Source organism: Phyllostomus discolor, chromosome 5 (genome assembly GCF_004126475.2).
Source record: "Phyllostomus discolor isolate MPI-MPIP mPhyDis1 chromosome 5, mPhyDis1.pri.v3, whole genome shotgun sequence".
Lineage (NCBI taxonomy): Eukaryota > Metazoa > Chordata > Mammalia > Chiroptera > Phyllostomidae > Phyllostomus > Phyllostomus discolor.
In genome coordinates, this window is record NC_040907.2 from 29,009,155 (window position 1) to 29,027,130 (window position 17,976).

General features: G+C 46.7%; 1 long non-coding RNA gene across 1 annotated transcript; it reads right to left on the minus strand.

The window, feature by feature from the left end:
* Nucleotides 1-1,026: 1,026 nt before the first annotated feature.
* Nucleotides 1,027-17,573, minus strand: LOC118500587. Its single transcript, XR_004903161.1, has 3 exons — nucleotides 17,563-17,573; nucleotides 7,286-7,290; nucleotides 1,027-1,254 (listed from the first exon to the last, which is right to left on the minus strand). It is a non-coding gene; the product is annotated as an uncharacterized LOC118500587 (long non-coding RNA).
* Between the last annotated feature and the right edge of the window lie 403 nt (nucleotides 17,574-17,976).

Sequence of the window (17,976 nt, forward strand, 5' to 3'; positions counted from 1 at the left end):
GACTACTTATTAAGCACCTAGTGTGTGACAGTTTATAAAACTGTTTGTTTTACAAACTGTTTGTTTTATGACAACAGTGAAAAAGACCTGGCCAGTGACAAAGACTCGATAATTCAATAATTCGCGTCACCCTAGGCCCTGCCTTCCAAAAGTGCAAAACAAGGCGGTCTGCTCAGACAGGTGCTTCTTGTTCTACTGTTCTCCGAACATTCTGAAAATCAGGCAGATGAAAACAATGGGGTGTTTCAGCCATCTACTGCTGTAGAGTAACTACTCCAAAACGCCATGGCTTTAGACAGCAGTGATGTATTATTTCTTAGGATTTGGAGCAGTTTTGCTCCCGATGGCACTGCTGAGGTTCTTTACTGATGCAGTTGCATTCAGCAGGCTCCTTGGCTGGGACCGTTCTCTCCGTATGGTGTCACATCCTCCTCCGTCTCCAGCAGGATGGCCCCGGCTTCTGTGCTCTATGGTGGTGGCACCCAAGGGGGAACCTTCCAAGAGGACAAACCCTGGCGTGGCAAAACCGAACCAGCCTGCTTGTGTCAGTGCACATCACTCTGGATGTTACTTGCTTTGTTTCTTGATCTATAATGAGCATTTTCTCTGTGAGTAAATATTCCTCCCAGCCTGAATTTTAATGGCTGGCCAGTTGTCCGTCATTGATTTAAGCAATTTATTATTGACGAATATTTAGGTAGCTTTCATTTGGGGGCAGTTATAAACAACTCTGTGAAGAGTTGACAACTTTGAACTCGATACAAATCCTTGGAGGAGAAAGACAACAGGATCAAAGGACAGGGGCATTTTTAAGACTTTGCCAAATCATTCTTCAAAACCATAGTGCATACTGCAATTCTACCAGCTGTAAAGAAACCCACCCTTTTCACAATCTTCTGGCCAATACTGGGTATGTTTATCTTTTTGGTTTTTGTCAATTGGGTAAGTAAAAACTGGTATCTCATCATTGTCTTCAAAAGGGAGACTACTAAAAGTAAGTTTCCCAGAGGCAAATGCTTCAGAAGAGTTCTTGTCTTTTCCTCAGAAGCAGCCCTAAGAAATCAGCAGGGACAAGGGCAGTGTGGTGCCATGACTCTCAGCCCACCGACTTTGGACTGTAAAAAGGGAGAACAGCCTTCATGTTACCGAGCAGATTGGTAACGTTTTGCCTATTCGTTTGCATAAACACACCAAGAGCAGCCATTGACCACATGTCATATTTAAGTCTGCTGTGCTGGAACTCACACAATAATCCTTTAAATTGACTTTTTAGTCTGCCTTTCAGGGCACAGAAGCTGAGCCAGACACTGTCATCTGGACTTCCTGTCTCACCTGCTTCACTCAAGTCCTTGAGGTTTCTTCTGTGCCTTGGTTCTTTTAGCCATTGTTCAGGAGAGCAACCTTTGTTCCTTCCTTGGAAAGACTGCCATGAACCACACAACTAACCAAGGAATCAGGCTTTTTCCATAGACTTTCACTGGCTTCAAAAGTCAATCCCAGTCCCTCAGGGCTTTCTGGTGACATCCAGAGCCCAGACACACCTCCTGCAGGCATGACATTCCAGTTAAAATCTTGGTTGACAAAACTTCCATTAACTGCTGGTCTTATTGGTTTTATGCAAAGAAACCTTATGCCATCACTTATTCCTTCAGAATGCTGAATTCTGGAGGGATCAGGTAGGGATAAAAATACAAAGTGTGAAGGAAAATCCTTGTCCTTTGAAACTGCTTTTCTACACATTATACCTTCCATTACTAAAACCATACAATTTTTTCCCAAAGCTTTCACAAACTTCTACCACCTTCTTCATTTCCACGTCCTATACTTTCCCTTGCTCACTTTCCTACACAGTGTGAAGTTTTAACTGTCCTTGGGAAATCTCAATTTCCTTTTCAGAGCAGATACAGAGCAAAATTTAAATCAAAGATGGAGTCCCAAAAGAAGAAGGGGGACTAGAACCAACTTTGGAATCTTGTCTTATTCCCCACAGGCCTCACTAACCAGTTACACAGGTAAGCTTTCCTAGTCCTATATGGCTAAAATACTGGCCAATAGAGGCACTTTCTCGCCCATCAGTGCATCCACTGGTCTCCTGGTGGAGACATGTCTTCTCACCCCCAGATGGTGCACTCATCGTCATTCCACAGCCCCTCCCTTTAATGGTAGAGACACTCTCTCACCCACCAGGGCATCCACTGGTCTTCCGGCAGAGACATGCCCTCTTACCACATGGTCTTTTGGCAGAGACATGCTCTCTTGTCCCAGGCTGGCATACTCATCAGCCCTGAATGATCCTTCCTGGGTCCCACGTGGAAAAGGCATGCCCCCCAACTGGTTACAGATGACCTCTCCTAGGTCTTACTGGCCAAAAAGCAGAGACAGGGGATTCCTAATGTACCCAGGACAGCAAAATTCAAACCATATCCCCATAAGATCAGAAAACAAACAAAGAAGAACCACATCCAAGAGCTGAGGTTTCCTTTCCTTCAGGTTTAAAACTTTCATAACCTTTCCATTTATCTTTACAACTTCCCATAGGCTTTCTGTAACATCAACAAACTTTCTGTATATCTTTACCCATTCAGATGTAACCATCCACTTTCAATCCTTGTTTTTTTCCACGTTGGGAAGGACTATATTCAAACTCAGTATCTGGCAGCTAAAAGTCCCTAGTTTTATGGGCATGTGTATCTTCCACTAAAAGTCCCTCGATTTGCAGAGACATCCTACAGCTTTCTGAAGCTCAGACCTTGCAAACACCCTGTAAGTCAGAGGGTCACCCTTGGACCCCAGTTCATGGCCTTCAGAACCAGAGCCCTCCCTATCAGAGCCAGTTGCACAGAGAACCCGACTGGTGCGGTGCCCACACAGCAGCAATACACAACATGTAACATGAAAAGTGCACCTAGTCCACCATCTTGCCCACTTCCAAGGTGGAGGCACTGTCATGTGTTATCCACTATCCCATGTTACCCATTATCCAAGATGGCGAAACAGCCATGTGCCACTTCCGAGCTGGCAGAACAGTCACAGACCGCCCACAAGATGGTGGCACCCGTGCCCAACCCACCCTCCTTGGTGGAGCACTCACGTGACTCATCCCCCATTTCACCCACAATGACGGCACACCCATGTGGCTTACTGTCTGAGCTCCAACACGTATGCAGGCTTGGCTCACAGAGCCGAGGGGTTCCCTTCCTCCCCACACCAGCTCCTTTGTACCATTCTGGCGTTTCTGGTGACTGGTGCTTTGAGCTGGGGTGCAGGGAAGTTCCCACAGACATGCTCCTGTAGTCAATCTGCCCTATGTGGTGGAACCTGAGTACAGGTTCCTTGAGTCCCACCTGGGTCACCAAAACTTACCAAGCAGACTGTGGCCTGTCCTTGTGACAACTTAGTGAATGACCCAACAATTAATGCTGGAAGGAGGAGCAGATCTTTATTTATAACATTCCAACCTTGGGGGCGTTTACAGTACCTCATGCTCTGAACCCTATTCTTCCAAAAGACCCAGCATTTCCCATGCTCTCCACCAGGCGACTAGCCAAAAACATCCCCCAAACTTTCTCGTGTCCTTATCTGTACAGGATCTGGAATACATTGCTGTCAGCCTCTGTAGAGTAGTCCAGAAAAGCATGTACCATGTTACTCTGGATCATGGTGAAACTCAGGAAAAGCACAGGTCTTAATAGTCCAGGTAAAACCCAGGTGCAGCAGGACAGGATCTTCTTGCGAGGAAGTCCTTTGCAGCTCCGAAGTCAGCTACAGCAGGCATGACCCAGCAGCAGCATCTCCTTTCTTATTAGGCCAGGCCACAGGGCCTCCTTCCTCACTATAAACTACATAGCTGCTTGTTTACTTCTCCCTTCTTACTGCTCTTTTACCAACCGCATGCCAAAAATCCCCTAGTACAGACAGCACGTCTCTTCCCTCACTGCTACTCCCACCATGGCCAAGCACAGAGCAAGAATGGCTGCTGTGCCTAGTTTAAATCATGGCGCCTTCTCTGTAACCCCATTTCTGACTCCTCCCACAACTGGCCACATCTGCCAGTCCCCTGGTATCTTCTGCCTTTCTCAGGCTGCCATTGTTAGTCCAGGCAGCCTCCAAGCCTCACAGCAGGCACAGCAAGCCCCTCCAGCAACCCCATGAGTCAACAAAGTCTCATGCCCATCTCCCTGATAGCACAGGTATTTTACATAATTATAACACTGACCAACTGTTATTGATATGCAAAGTAACTCTCAGTGCCCCTGCTCTGCTTCTTCCTCCACCAGCCAGAGGTTTTGGGATTTTGTTTTTCTATTTTCTGTATTCCTGGGGGCTTCTAAGCCTATACCCCATCCTGAACCTCATTCCATATCCATTACACTGATGGCTGAACTGGCTGTGGAGATGAGGTCACTACGTCCTCTCAGTGCACTTCCTTGGGACAAGCCCTCTGTTGTCCTGTCCCGTGTCTGAGGGTTTTCCCGTGGACACAAGGCCTCACCTCCCATGCTCACTATATTTATCTTGACTCTGGTCCTGTCCCCTCTGATGCGCTGGTGCTGAAGTCTGGACCTGGTCAGCTATGACTGATGAGAATTGTAAGGAGAGGTATATAAAGTGGGACCCTGAGATCAGTCCTTGTCTTTGAGCAGCCAGAGCTGTTCCTTATGGCCTCAAAAACTCATGAATGGGGAATATCTTCCTGTGTGGAAGTGGGAGTCCTGGACTCAGAGGCAGCCCTGCTTCTTACTAGCTGTGAAAGAAGCAATGAAGCCTTCCTGAGCTTCAGTTTCTTCATCTAGAGTATGGGGGTGGTAGAGCTTTTAAAATTATCATGTATTTCCTCTATGTCTGACACTTGTGATCCTCACAGGACCCCTCCAAGCGGGTATCCTGCCCACTTCACAGATGAGACAAAGTGAGGACCAGAGAAGGAGAATAACTTGCCCAAGATCACACAGCAAATAAGTTGTAGACTTGGAAATGAACTCAGGCCAGTCTGGAACCAAAGCCCATACAAACTCTTTCTCAGGCTTTGTAAAGGGCTGGATAAGAAAAGGACATGTAAAAAGCTGAGCAACTTCTTTTTAATAAAAGGAAATAATTTTATTTATTTATTTTAGACAGAGGGGAAGGGGGGGGAGAAAGAGAGGAAGAGAAACATCAATGTGTGGTTGCCTCTTATGTACCTCCTACCGGGGACCTGGTCCACAACCCAGGCATGTGCCCTGACTGGGAATCGAACCAGCAACTCTCTGGTTCTCAGTCCGGCGCTCAGTCCACTGAGCCACACAAGCCAGGGCAGCTCTGCTACTTATGAGTTAACGAGTGTCTGAAATGACAGCACAATTATAAAATCTGCTATCACCCAGTTAGATGGCTAATTAGAGCAATTCCGAGTGCTGGGGATAGGTGCCTGATTCCACAGCTACAATTCTGCTGTAGTGTGCTCTCTCAACAGAGGCCTTTCACTAATGCTCCCATTTGTTTATGGAGATAGAAGGTGCTAGGTACCCTTTATACACATCTGCACCTTGTTGCAGTCAGTGTCACAATGAGTCTGTGTATGAAAGGTACCGTTGAGGTCCTGTTCTTTAGATGAGCTGTTGGGGCACAGGCAGGTTAAGTGAGGTGCCAGATGGCAGAGCTCGGTTCCAGGGTGACTTGGATTCCCAGTGTCTTAATCAGAGCCCAGAAGTGAGGTGCGCAGGGCTGGACCACCAGCATTTATAGAGCTTCTTACCCAGTTATCATCAGAGCCTTCTCTCAGTCCTAGAAGGCAGCCAGGGCAGAGCCACTCTCTGCCTTACAGATGGGAAAGCTGGGGCTCAGGGAGAGGAGGAGGCTTGCTCCCTCCACCACGGCAGCTTGTGCAGTCAGGAATGCTGGATGGGGACGTGAAGGAGAAAAGCTTGCCATTGGTGCTGGACTTCTGCCTGTCAGCTGAGTTTTGGCAGACTAAGGGCTGGGTGTTTCTTCCAGGGAACTCAAGGTGGGGCAGAATGGGTGGGAGTGAGATCAGAGGGCAGGCCAGGTCAGGGAGAAGGGAGGGCAGGTTGCTGGGGGATTGTGGGAAAAGGAAAGAAGCCTAGAACAGGCCAGGAATGGACCTTGGCCTGGAGATTATTTAGATAGAGGTTGAAACAACGGCCACGTGGAGTGTAGAGCTGGGGGATCAGAGGCTCCTGGGTACAAATTAGACTACGAGAATGGTCCGTTTGGGCAGAGAGTTGTCTGCACTTCAGTGTCTTCATCTGCAAAAGGCCCGAAGTGCAGTGGGGGAGACCAGATATCTGGAGCCCTGCCTGGTTCCTCCCAGCTCTGCCACTTTCAGTGTGACTGGGGTAAGTGAATTTGCCTCTTTGGGCCTCAGTTCCCTCATCTGTCAGATGGGCCTGGTAAGGACAGTACCCACTGCACCAGCTGCTGGGAGGCTTCAGGGGCCCAGCAGCATATGCAGAGGTTTCTTGCAGGCGCGTCACCTCGTCCATCTTTGCTACTATCATCATCTTCACCCACCTCACAGGATTCTTGGGAGGCTTCCCCAGGCCGCTGGCCAGACTGTCTGGCACAGGCATTATTGGGTAACGACCTAGCAGAGTGGCAGGTGCTCTGCTATAGGCAGTGGGAGGAGCAGTGAGACTCACAGGAAAGAGACAAGAGTTCTGCCTGGCTGAGTGGAGGCAGAGTGTGGAGGGCTTCCTGAGGGAAGTGGCTTTTTTCTGGGCCTGGAAGGACTTGCAGAAGTTCTCTTGGTAGGGGAAGGAGAAGGCAGAGAGATGAACTTGAGTGAGTGAGAGAGCCAGAGCGTGTCTGGGGACCATGGAGCAGTTTCATGAGGCTGCATGTTTGGGGTGAAGGGTGAGGTGTGAGGCTGCACTGGGGCACTGGGTCCAGATGGCAGAGGGGTCAGAGTGCTTTGCCTGGGGGTTGAACTGGCTCCAGTAGGTGGGGAGTTTCTTTGCCTGTCTACATGTCAGAATCCCCCAAGGGACTTTAAAAAACACAGATTCTGTGGCCCCATCAAGCAATGTTCTCAGTTGGGCCCCAGGAAATCTGTATTGTTTAAAGCTTCCCAAGAAATTGTGATGCCCACCTAGGTATGGGAACCCCAGCCAATGGGAGAAGGTGTCTCTAAGCAGGGATGGTCCCACTGAAATACAAACCCCAGATCTCCAAGATCTGAGCAGGAGCTTGAGAAGGTGGGTAGACATGTAAGAGTCCTCTGATTCTGATCCCCAGGTCCACATGCCTTTCCAAGGGAGTCCCACACATTGGTCATCACATTTGCCACCAGGGCTGGCCCCTGGAGATTCTAGCTCTTTATAGATCTCTGTCCCCAGGAAGGGCAACCTTCTACCATTCATTCCATCCATCCATCCATCCATCATCCATCCATCCATCATCCATCCATCCATTCATCCATCTGTCCATTCATTCACCCATCTTTTTATTCATCCAACCAACAGTTTCTGAGCTCCCCCCACAGGCACCAGCCATGAGATTGCATCCTGGAGGTACAGTGATGAATAAAGCAGACACTCTACACCCCTTACAAAACCCTCTGTCAGTCCTGGCTCTCTCAGCTGACTGAGCATGGAGTGCTTTGTCATCAGGAATACGGCTAAGTACAAAAAAGCTAGGAAAGGAAGCCCACCCAGGGGCCTTAGACAGTGGTAGCAGCAGGGCCCATTCATCCAACCTCCAGGGCCCATGGCTGCCAGGCACTTCTTGGGTGCCCCCCACCAGGAGGGTCCTGGTGCCTGGGGTAGGCATGAACAGTGCAGGTAGGCATGGACTGTCCTTCCACCCCTGCCCCCAAAGGAAACAACCTTGGCTAAGGCCTGAGCAACTCTTCCCAAGGGCAGGGTAAAGGAGCATTTCCTCACAGGGGTAGCAGAAATAACAAACAGGAGGAAATGACAGTGATTACAGGAATTCCAGGGATTTCAGAGTACACAGCTCCGGTTCAGGACAGAGCCATGCATAGAGATGGGGCTGGAACCTGTTGTGCCAACTTCCTGACCTTGCTCTTGGAGCCATCTCCTCGTGTCTTCATGTTCCTGGTCTCCTGTTTTATTGTGATCTGTTGCCTGCTCCAACACCACCCACACCACTGTGGGTGCTATGGATTTCATTGTTGCACTCACTCATTGCTAATCATTCACTCATTCATTCATTCATTCATTCAACATGTAGGTACGATGTGCTAGACACTGAGGATGAAGCTATAGGCAGAATGGCTTCACGTGGGAAACAAACCCAAAGAATACCACTAATACAATGTCATTATTGTCACCATAGTGTTGTGCAGAGGGTGTTATAAACCCAGAGGGGAACCAAGAGAAAGCTGAGTCTTGATGAGGGAGTGGGAACCGGAGGAGAGCATGTCAAGCAGTGGGGACAGCAAGAGTAAAGGAGGAGCAAGAAGATAGTCTGCAGTGGCTGGACCACAGGGAATGTCCAAAGGACAGCAGGAGTGGAGGTCAGAATGGCAGTCCATGAAGGGCCTTGAATGCTGGCCAAGGAACTTGAACTTTCCGCTGTAGGCAATGGGGAGCTATTGGAGGATTGTAAACAGGGAAGGGTCATAGTCGGATCTGCACCTTAGAATGATGTATAGGAGTCACTCTGGGGGAGTGGGCTGGAGAAGGAGAGGTCAGGCAAAGCAGCCAGTAAGAGGACCAGGCATAGCCCAGGTAGGGAAGCCAAGCCTAATCTAGGGCAGGGGCAGATCGCTAAGCAGGTATGAGAACCTCTGGGCATAAAAGCAAAGGTGGATATGGGGCAGAGGGGCTGTAGAGTTGGCCCCACGTGGGGTAGCTGGGCATTTCCATGTCAAAGACAGGCTGAGGCAGGCAGGAACTCCAAGAACTTCAGGAACTCCTGGGCTTTGGACTTGATTAGGCTCAAGGTCAGCATATGCAGATGGGTCTGTGTCTAGAGACAGGAGGTCCACCAAAGAACCGCAGCGCAACATAGGAATCAGGGCAAGGTCCAGCCCTGGAAAAGAGTTCCCATGAGCAAGGCAGGGTGTCAGATGGAGCCCTGGTCCTGAAGGGAGAAGAAGCTACAAGGCAAGGAGCAGAGGATTCCTGGCTCCAACGCCATTATGTCCCAGGCCACCCCCTTTCTACGGCTAACTGTGAAGATGGGTGACAGAGGCACCTAGGCTATTGCCCTCTCAGATGATACTCCCCTTAGGCTCCTCATCTTGACTCCAGTTACCACTTGCTCCTGACCTGGGCACCCAAAGTCTGCACTGGGTTATCTTGCGTGGATGAACTGGGCTCCACCCTTCCAGATGCTTTTGGGAGTGTTCCCTCCTCGCCAGGCCCCATCAGAACACAACCACGAGATGATGAGCTAGAGCACATGGACCCTCATGGTCGCTGGCCAGAGCCCATTTGGCCAATCCGTCACCCACACAATGAACATTTATTTCAGTGCCCTCAGTTTGCCAGTCTCTGGACTGAGAGCTGGGTTTCCAAGGTGGAATCAGATTCAGTCCTTGTCCTAGAGGGTTGGTTCACAGAACAGTGGAGACAGACAAACACCTTTCACACAACACAGTCTATTAGAACACACCACACCACAGTTCGATATGACTCAGCACAGCACATCTCAGATCTCAGGGCTGTTTTGTAGATCCCTGACCTGGAAAGAAGGACAGCTCATACATAGGTCACAGGGTTGTGAGGGCTTAGTAAGTAGGGGGGTGAGTGCTCATAGGAATGCCGCAGCAGAGGGTGGAGAGAAAGAGCTTCACGGTCAGGATTCCTGGTTTCAGTCCTGCCATTGTAACCTTGGATTGACGACTTAGTGATCTGTGCCCCAGTTTCCACATCTGCAAAATGGAGACAGTAATATGTATCTCATAGGGCTTAAGAATTAATGGAGACAGCTCTGGGTGGTGTGGCTCAGTGGATTGAGTGCCAGTCTGAGAACCAAAAGGTCACCAGTTTGATTCCCAGCCAGGGCACATGCCTGGGTGCTGGGCCAGGTCCCCAGTTGGGGTATGTGCAAAAGGTAACCAATTGCTTCTCTCACACATCAATGTTCCTCTCCCTCTCATTCTCCCTCCCTCCCCCTCTCTCTGAAAAGAAATAAAATCTTTAGAAAAAAAAAGAATTAATGGAGATAATACATGTACAGAGCCTGGCATGTGGTAACAGAATAACAGAATAACATTGTCTTTGGTGGTGGTGGTGGTTGTTGCCTTAGAATTTTAAAACTTTATTACACTCTTAGATTGTTGGAGTCAGGTAAGTGCACACTCATAGAACCCTAGGATCTTAACCCTTATACATAGAACCTAAAAAGAACATAGAGCTTGAGTACTAGTTGGGGGCCTCCCCGACCCTGCAGGTGGTGGTAAGATGCCTTCTAGTGCCTCAGGGCAGGGCTGTCGGGGTCAGTTGCTCAGGCTGTGTCCTGCGTGCCTCTAGGGAGAGCCGTTCACATCAACTCTGCTATGAACAGAGCCCCCTAGGTGCTGCAGGACCCCTCAGTGCCTGCACCACCACAAAGGGGTGCCCCGCTTTGTCCCAGAGACGCCTGCTAAACGCCAGGGGATTCGGGTCACCCCCTTCACCTCTGCCTCCAGCCAAGCATGCTGGCTTTGTCCTGAACCACACTGACTTGAATGTAATGAAACTCAAACCCTGATCTGGATTCCTTATAAAAAATAAAAATAAAACAACTCCTCCCAAGCATTCCTGAGACTAAATTGTGCAGAGGTTTTGTAATGTTCCAGAGAAAGGTCACATCTTGTGGAGCAGAGCCTAATGGCATGTAAACGGATAATGGAGCATGTGCTCCCACTGCCCGACTGGACTCGTCTCTCCCCGCCCTTGTCTCCTCCCACTCCCAGCTGGCTCTCCAGGAGCCCAGGTTCTCTGTAGGAACTTGCTCAAAGTCCTCATCTAAGCATTTTCCCTACCAAGAAAGTTCTTTCTCTTCCCAAGAGAAATTTTGGGCCATATGTTTATGTAGTAATTTTTGTATACATCAGCATAATTAGTACCACTTATAAAACCTGAGACTGCCTCAGCTAGTGTGGCTCAATGGACTGAGTACCTGCCTGTGAACCAAAGGGTCACCGGTTTGATTCCCAGTCAGGGCACATGCCTGGGTTGCAGGCCAAGTCCCTAGTTGCGGGGGAGAGGGGTTGTAAAAGGCAACTACACGTTGATATTTCTCTCCCTCTCTTTCTCCCTCCTTTCTCTCTTTCTAAAAATAAATCAATCAAATCTTTCAAAAATATATACCCTGAGATTTACAGAACATTAAAATAAAAAATCTTAAAAACAAGAATCTTGGAATAATTTAGCTTAAGGATCACAGGTTTTAAAAACCATGGAGATTTTTAGAATCCCCCAAATCTTAAAATTGGAAGGGGCTGTAAAGGGTCCTGGAATCCACCCCTCATCCCATGCAGACATCTCTCCTACAACAACCCGCTGGCTGCTGCCACTCGTACTGCTGGTATGGGTGGCCTCTCCTGGGACGCTCTCACCGGGTGATGCGCTTGTTCCATTGGAGGCTTCCATCAGTTGCCCATACAAATGCTTCAGATAAGGAGGCTCTTAACTTTCTTTTGCACCCGTCATAATGCAGGTGGAGTGGGATTTTAGAGCAATGACAGTTGAGACCCAAGAGCTGGGACCCGAGTGGTCTAATGTATGATAATCATGGGAGCTCAGATATGATTGGGGCCAGGCTGCAGCCAGAGGGTGAGCATAACAGTGGTGGTTACTATGAATTAATCATGAATTATGATTCATTAATCACGAATAAGTTGTATTTCAGTTTCATTTAGTTCTAAATATTTTAAAACTTCTCTTGAGATTTCTTCTTTGACCCATGTGTTATTCAGAAGTGTGTTGCCTAATCTCCTGGCATTACAAAGAGGGGGAAAGAGAGGAAGAGCAACAATAATGTGCAACAGAAACATCGATCAGCTGCCTCTTGCACACACCCCAACGAGGGACCTGGCCTGCAACCCAGCCATGTGCCCTGACCAGGAATTGAACTGGTGACCTTTTGGTTTCCAGGACAATGTCTGACCCACTGAGCCACACCAGTCAGAGCAGCAGCCTGTATTTTAGTTGGTACATCTAGACCATTGATATTAAAGTGATTATTGATATAGTTGGATAAATATCTACCATATTTATTACTTTTTAAATTTGCCCCTTTCTTTGTTTCTATTTTTGTCTTCCACTTGTTCTGCTTTTTGTGGTTCTACCTGAGCATTTGATGTGATTCCATTTTCTCTCCTTTCTTAGCTTATCAATTATACTCTTTTCACAACTTTTTTTAGTGCTTGCCCTAGAGTTTGCAATATGCAGTTACAACTCATCCAAGTCCACTTTCAACTAACACTTTTCTGCTTCAGAGTAGTGTAATACCTTATGCTAATACTTCTAGTTCTTCCTTCTCATTCCTTTTATCATTGCTGTCATTCATTCCACTTATACGTAAGTTGTAATCATCAAATACATTGTTGCTATTATTTTGAACAAAACCTATCTGTTAAGATCAATTAAAAAGAACTTAACATTTTTATGTTCCCTTCACTTATTCCCTCTCTAATCCTCTTCCCTCTTAAACACAGATCTGAGCTTCTGACCTATATTGTCTTCCTTCTCTCTGAAGTTCTTTTGACATTTCTTGTAAGTCAGGTCTATCGGCAACACATTCTTTCAATTTTTGTTTATCTGAGAAAATCTTCAGTTCTCCTTCACTTTGAAGGGCATTTTGCAGGATACAGAATTCTAGTCTGTGGTGTTTTCCTCTCAGCACTTCAAATATTTCACTTCATTCTCTTCTTGCTGACATGGTTTCTGAAGAAAGGTCAGATGTAATTCTTATCTTTGCTCCCCTGTAGATAAGGTGTTTGTTTTCTCTGGCTTCTTTCAGGATTTTTCTGTATCTTTGATTATTTGTCATTAATACAGTATGCTTAGGTGCAGCTTTTTTTTTTTTTTCTTCCTCCTGCTGATGTTCCCTGAGCTTCCCAGATCTACGGTATGGGGTCTGACATTAACGTGGCTGAAATTCTCAGTGGTTACTCCTTCAAATATTGCTTCTGTCCCTTGTGCTTCTTCTCTCAGGCACTCACAGTATGTAGGTTACACCTTTTGTAGTCGTTCCACAGTTCTAGGCCATTTTGCCCCCTTTTTTGGTCTCTTTTCCCCTTGCTTTTCAGTTTGGGAAGTTTCTGCTGAGATACCCTCAAGCACAGAGATTCTTTCCTCAGCCACGCCCGGTTTACACATGAGCCCATCAAAGGCATTTTTGTTTCCGTAGACATGTGTATCTCTGGCATTTCTTTTTGATCTTAGACATGTCATTTCTGCTCACATTGCTCATCTGTTCTTGCATGTTGTCCACTTTTTCCATTAGCGCCCTTAGCATTTTAATCATAGTGGTTTTAAATTCCCAGTCTGAGAATCCCAACGTCCCTGCCTGATTTCGTGCTTGCTCAGATTGTGTTTGCTCTTTGCTGTGCCCTGCAGTTTGTTGTTGCTGTGGCTGAAGGCTGGGCATGAGGCACTGGGTACAAGGAACTTCTTAAATGGACCTTCACAATGTGGTGGTGAAGGCGAGGGGGGTAGGAAGTGTTCCACAGTCCTCTGATTCTGTCTCACCGTTTCAGTGAGCCTGCACCCTGGGTTGTGAACTTCACAGGAGTTTCTCAGTCCCTGCCCCCACCCCACTTAGGTGGGACAGGATGCCTGGACCGAGCTACAGTTGGGTATTTCCCTAAGGGGCTAGGAGGAACAGGTATGCAGAAATACTGGTGGCGTAAGTTTTAACTGGAGGACCTTGGAATCTGACCATTTATGGTAAAAGAGCATCAAACACCAGGTCTTCTTGGACAATAAGTGAGCCCTGGGCTTCTGAAAGGGTGCTGGGGTTCAAGTCTGGCTTTGTCCTGGTCCTTTGTTTTTTTGTGGTTTTTTTTTTAGTTTCTTTTTTTTAATTTTAATCATTGTTCAAGTACAGTTTTCTCCCCTTTACTCCCATTCCAGCCCACCCACCCAACCCTCCCTACTTCTCTCCCATTACCACACTCCCCCTAGTTTTTGTCCATGTGTTCCTTAAATTTGTTCCTGTGAACCCTTCCCATTCTCCCCTGAAATTCCCTCTTCTCTCCCTTCTGGTCACTGTCAGCCTGCCCTCTATTTCAGTGTCTTTGGTTATGTTTTGCTTGTTTCTTTGTTTTGTTGTTTAGGTTCCTGTTAAAGGTGAGATCATATGGTATTTGTCTTTCATTGCCTGCCTGGCTTGTTTCGCTAAGCATAATGATTTCCAGCTCTATCCAAGCTGTTGCAAAGGGTAGGAGCTCCTTCTTTCTTTCTGCTGCATAGAATTCCATTGTGTAAATGTACCATAGTTTTTTGATCTATTCATTTGCTGATGGGCATCTAGGTTGCTTCCAGCACCTAACTATTGTAAATCGTGCTGCTATGAACATTGGGGTGCATAGGTTCTTTTGGATTGGTGTTTTAGTGTTCTTAGGATAAAGTCCCAGGAGTGGAATTGCCGGGTCAAAAGGCAGATCCATTTTTAGTTTTCTGAGGAAGTTCCATACTGCTTTCCACAGTGGTTGTACCAGTCTGCAGTCCCACCAACAGTGCACTAGGGTCCCCTTTTCTCCACAACCTCTCCAACACTTGTTGTTTGTTGTTTTGTTCATGATGGCCATTCTGACTGGTGTGAAGTGGTATCTCATTGTGGTTTTAATTTGCATCTCTCTGATAGCTAGCGATATTGAACATCATTTCATGTGTCTTTGGATTTTCTGTATGTCCTCCTTGGAGAAGTGTCTGTTCAAGTCCTTTGCCCATTTTTTAATTGGGTTCCTTGTCTTCTTAGAGTGGAGACATGTAAGTTCTTTATATATTTTGGTTCTTTGGTTCTTTGGTTCTTTGGTTCTGTGGGGGAGGGGCCAAGACTGGTGCAACTAGAGATCAACGTGCTGTCCTCTGCTCCTGCCTCGGCAGCATGACTTGCAGTTTTGGTTTGCTGTCTCTGAAAAGCAGCCCAGTATCTTCTTAAACAGGGTAGGATCATTTGGAACTCGTTCTGAATTTACATTGCTATCATGTATGAACACCCATGTGAAGTAAGCACTTTTTAGATATCTCGTTTAATCCTCACATCGGTCCCATGAAGGTACATCATCACTCCATTTTGTAGAAGTGATGCTGTGGCTCAGCAAGAGTCAGTGACTCCCTCAAGGTAGCACAGTTAGAAAGTAGGACTTGAACTTAGGTCTGTTTAATTACAAAGCCTGTGCGTGTCTTACCCATCATGCCATCACCCACAACCAGGCAGATTCTGGAGAGGGCTTTAGGCCCAGAGGCAGACACAAGTCAGAACTAGAAGCAGGAGCCCAGGCCAAAATGAAAGATGGGACCCAGAGCATAAGAAAGTTCTCAGGGCTCATTCCTGGCAGGCAAGACACCAGGTCTCTCTGAAGGTAGGTGCTAAATCCTGATTCTGCCCCTTCTAGCTGTGTGACCTCAGAAGAATCACTTGACCTCCCTTCCCCAGCCCCCACTTCAGATTCTTACTAAGTAGCCCAGGGTCTGGAAAATGGCAACTGATCAAAAATGGAAGTTTTTGCTCTTGTTGTTGGTAATGTTGCCAGCTGGAAGGGCGCAGGTGCTTATCCCTGTTTAACCCTGGCCAGCTGAGGTCAGTCACTGGAGAAGAGGTCAGAGCTATCAGAGACTCCAGCTAGGATGGCTGGGGGAGGCGGAGGCATTGGCATCTCAGAGAGGAATCATTTTGTTGACAAAGTTATCACGACATACCCCAGCTCTGTCTTCCCATGGGATACACATGTTACCTTCTTTTCCTGGCCACTGCCCTGGTTGGCTGGCACGCAGCGTTTGAGAGGCTGAGAGCACAATAAAATCAGTCCTTCCCTGGGGCCTAGCGTGCCGCCTGGTGTAAGGGAGGAGAGGCTCCCAGATCCAGCTCAGAGCCAACCCTGGCACTTCCCAATCAATTCCAGCGCCAGCTCTGATGACAGGAACTTCTGCTTCTGGTGAAGATGGAGTAATAGGATCTAGATTTACTTCCCATCTGAAACAATTCAAAACAAAAAACAAAAATGTGGCACTCAAGACATCGCACGGTATAAATAGTGATCACAGAGAGAAGGGAAGAATCTTAGGTGAGTCCCTAAGATTGGCTGAGCTCGCTGCTCGGAGGAGGAAGTTCTCAGCTACGGCGCTACAGCGCAGGAACGGGGAAATTCGGAAGAGCCTGGCAGCCTCCCTGAGTTAAGGGAATGGCTAAGAGTCCTGCGCTGGCCCGAGAGGCTAGAGCCTGCAGGAGGCAGAGCTCCGAAGACCTATGGAGGGCCCCTCTCCACTATTCAGTTTAGTATTAATCAACTAGAAATTGTATTAATCAACCTGAGCGTGGGGGAAGAACCACTCAAAAAGATGAGAGGGATTAGTGTTCAGCACTCACACAAGTCTGGGGAATGGAGCTTATTCCTGAAGGCCTACTGGCCGGGGTGAAAAGCCTTAGAACTCCAGGGGCATCGATTGATGCGCTAAGGGTCTTGACTGAAGGCTGGGGAAAAGTAGTCCTGTGCTCAATGCAGCTCTGGCCCCACCTAACAAAAAGATCAAACTGTTTCCAAGTAATGTAATTCCATCCAGCACAAAACTCAAGATTATTTACAGAAATATGAAACTATACAAAACTCAAAAAGGTAAATAAAATTCACAGTGTCTGACCTAATCAACTATTACTATACCCTGGAAGAAGCAGGAAGCACCACTTATAATGAAGAGGAAGTTGCCCATTGAACGGAGGGCAGAGTCCATAGGCGGCAACACCAAAGTGGATGCGTTTCATCTGTTTAGCGAGAGATTGCTTTGTGGAGACATGAATCTGCTAAGACAAAAAAGGCAAAAAGTGGCACTTTTCACCGTAAACTTTAATAAGATCTAAATAGAAACTTCTAGAGATGGAAACTACCATGCCTGAGATAGAAAGTACAGTGGATGGAAATAATGGTAGATTAGATATTGCAGAAAAGAAGATTAGTGAACTGGAAAACATAGTTATAGAAACTATGCAAAAAGAAACTAGAGGAAAAAAAACTTAAAAAAAACCCAGTTGTTTAGTAAACTGTGGTACAACTTCAAGAGCCAAATAGCTGTTTGCACAAAAAGAAAAAAAAGACATTAAAAGGCAAATAAGATCGGAAAGAAAGAAGTGAAACCGCATTTATAGACATGGTTGCCTGTCTAGAAAGTCCTATGGTATCTACAGAAAAAGAGAGCAGAACCCATAAGTGAGTTTAGCGAGATCAATATACAAAACTCAATTACATTTCTATACACTAGCAATAAACATTCTGACATTGAAATTTTAAAACATTTCAGTGGCATCAAAAATATGAAATATTTAGGGATAAATCTGACAAAATATATGTTAAGATCTATACACTGAACATGATAAAATATTGCTAAGGTCAATTAGCACAGTCCATAAGAAATGGATAAATTTGACTTTATTAGAATTAAAATGTACTACTCTTAGAAAGACATTGTGAGAAAAATGAAAAGACAGCTACAGACTGGGAGAAAAAAAATGACCCATTTAACAAGGGACCTATTTGCAAAATTTACAAAAAATCTTACAGGTCAGCACTAACACAAACAGCCAAATGAGGACACGGACAAAGGTTTGCTCAGACGCTTCACCAAAGAAAATAAATGGATGCTAATAGATGTGAAAAGAGCCTCCATATCACAGTTATTAGGGAAATGCAAATTCAAACTGTGAGACATTACTGCCACAGCTCCATTAGGGTGCATAAAATGATGATGACTTGACCACACCAAGCATTTGGCGAAGATGGTGAGCAGCTGGAACTCTCAGAGGTTGCTGGTGGGAGGTTCAAATGTGTCACTACTTCGGCAAAACAGTTTGGCAGTTGCGTTA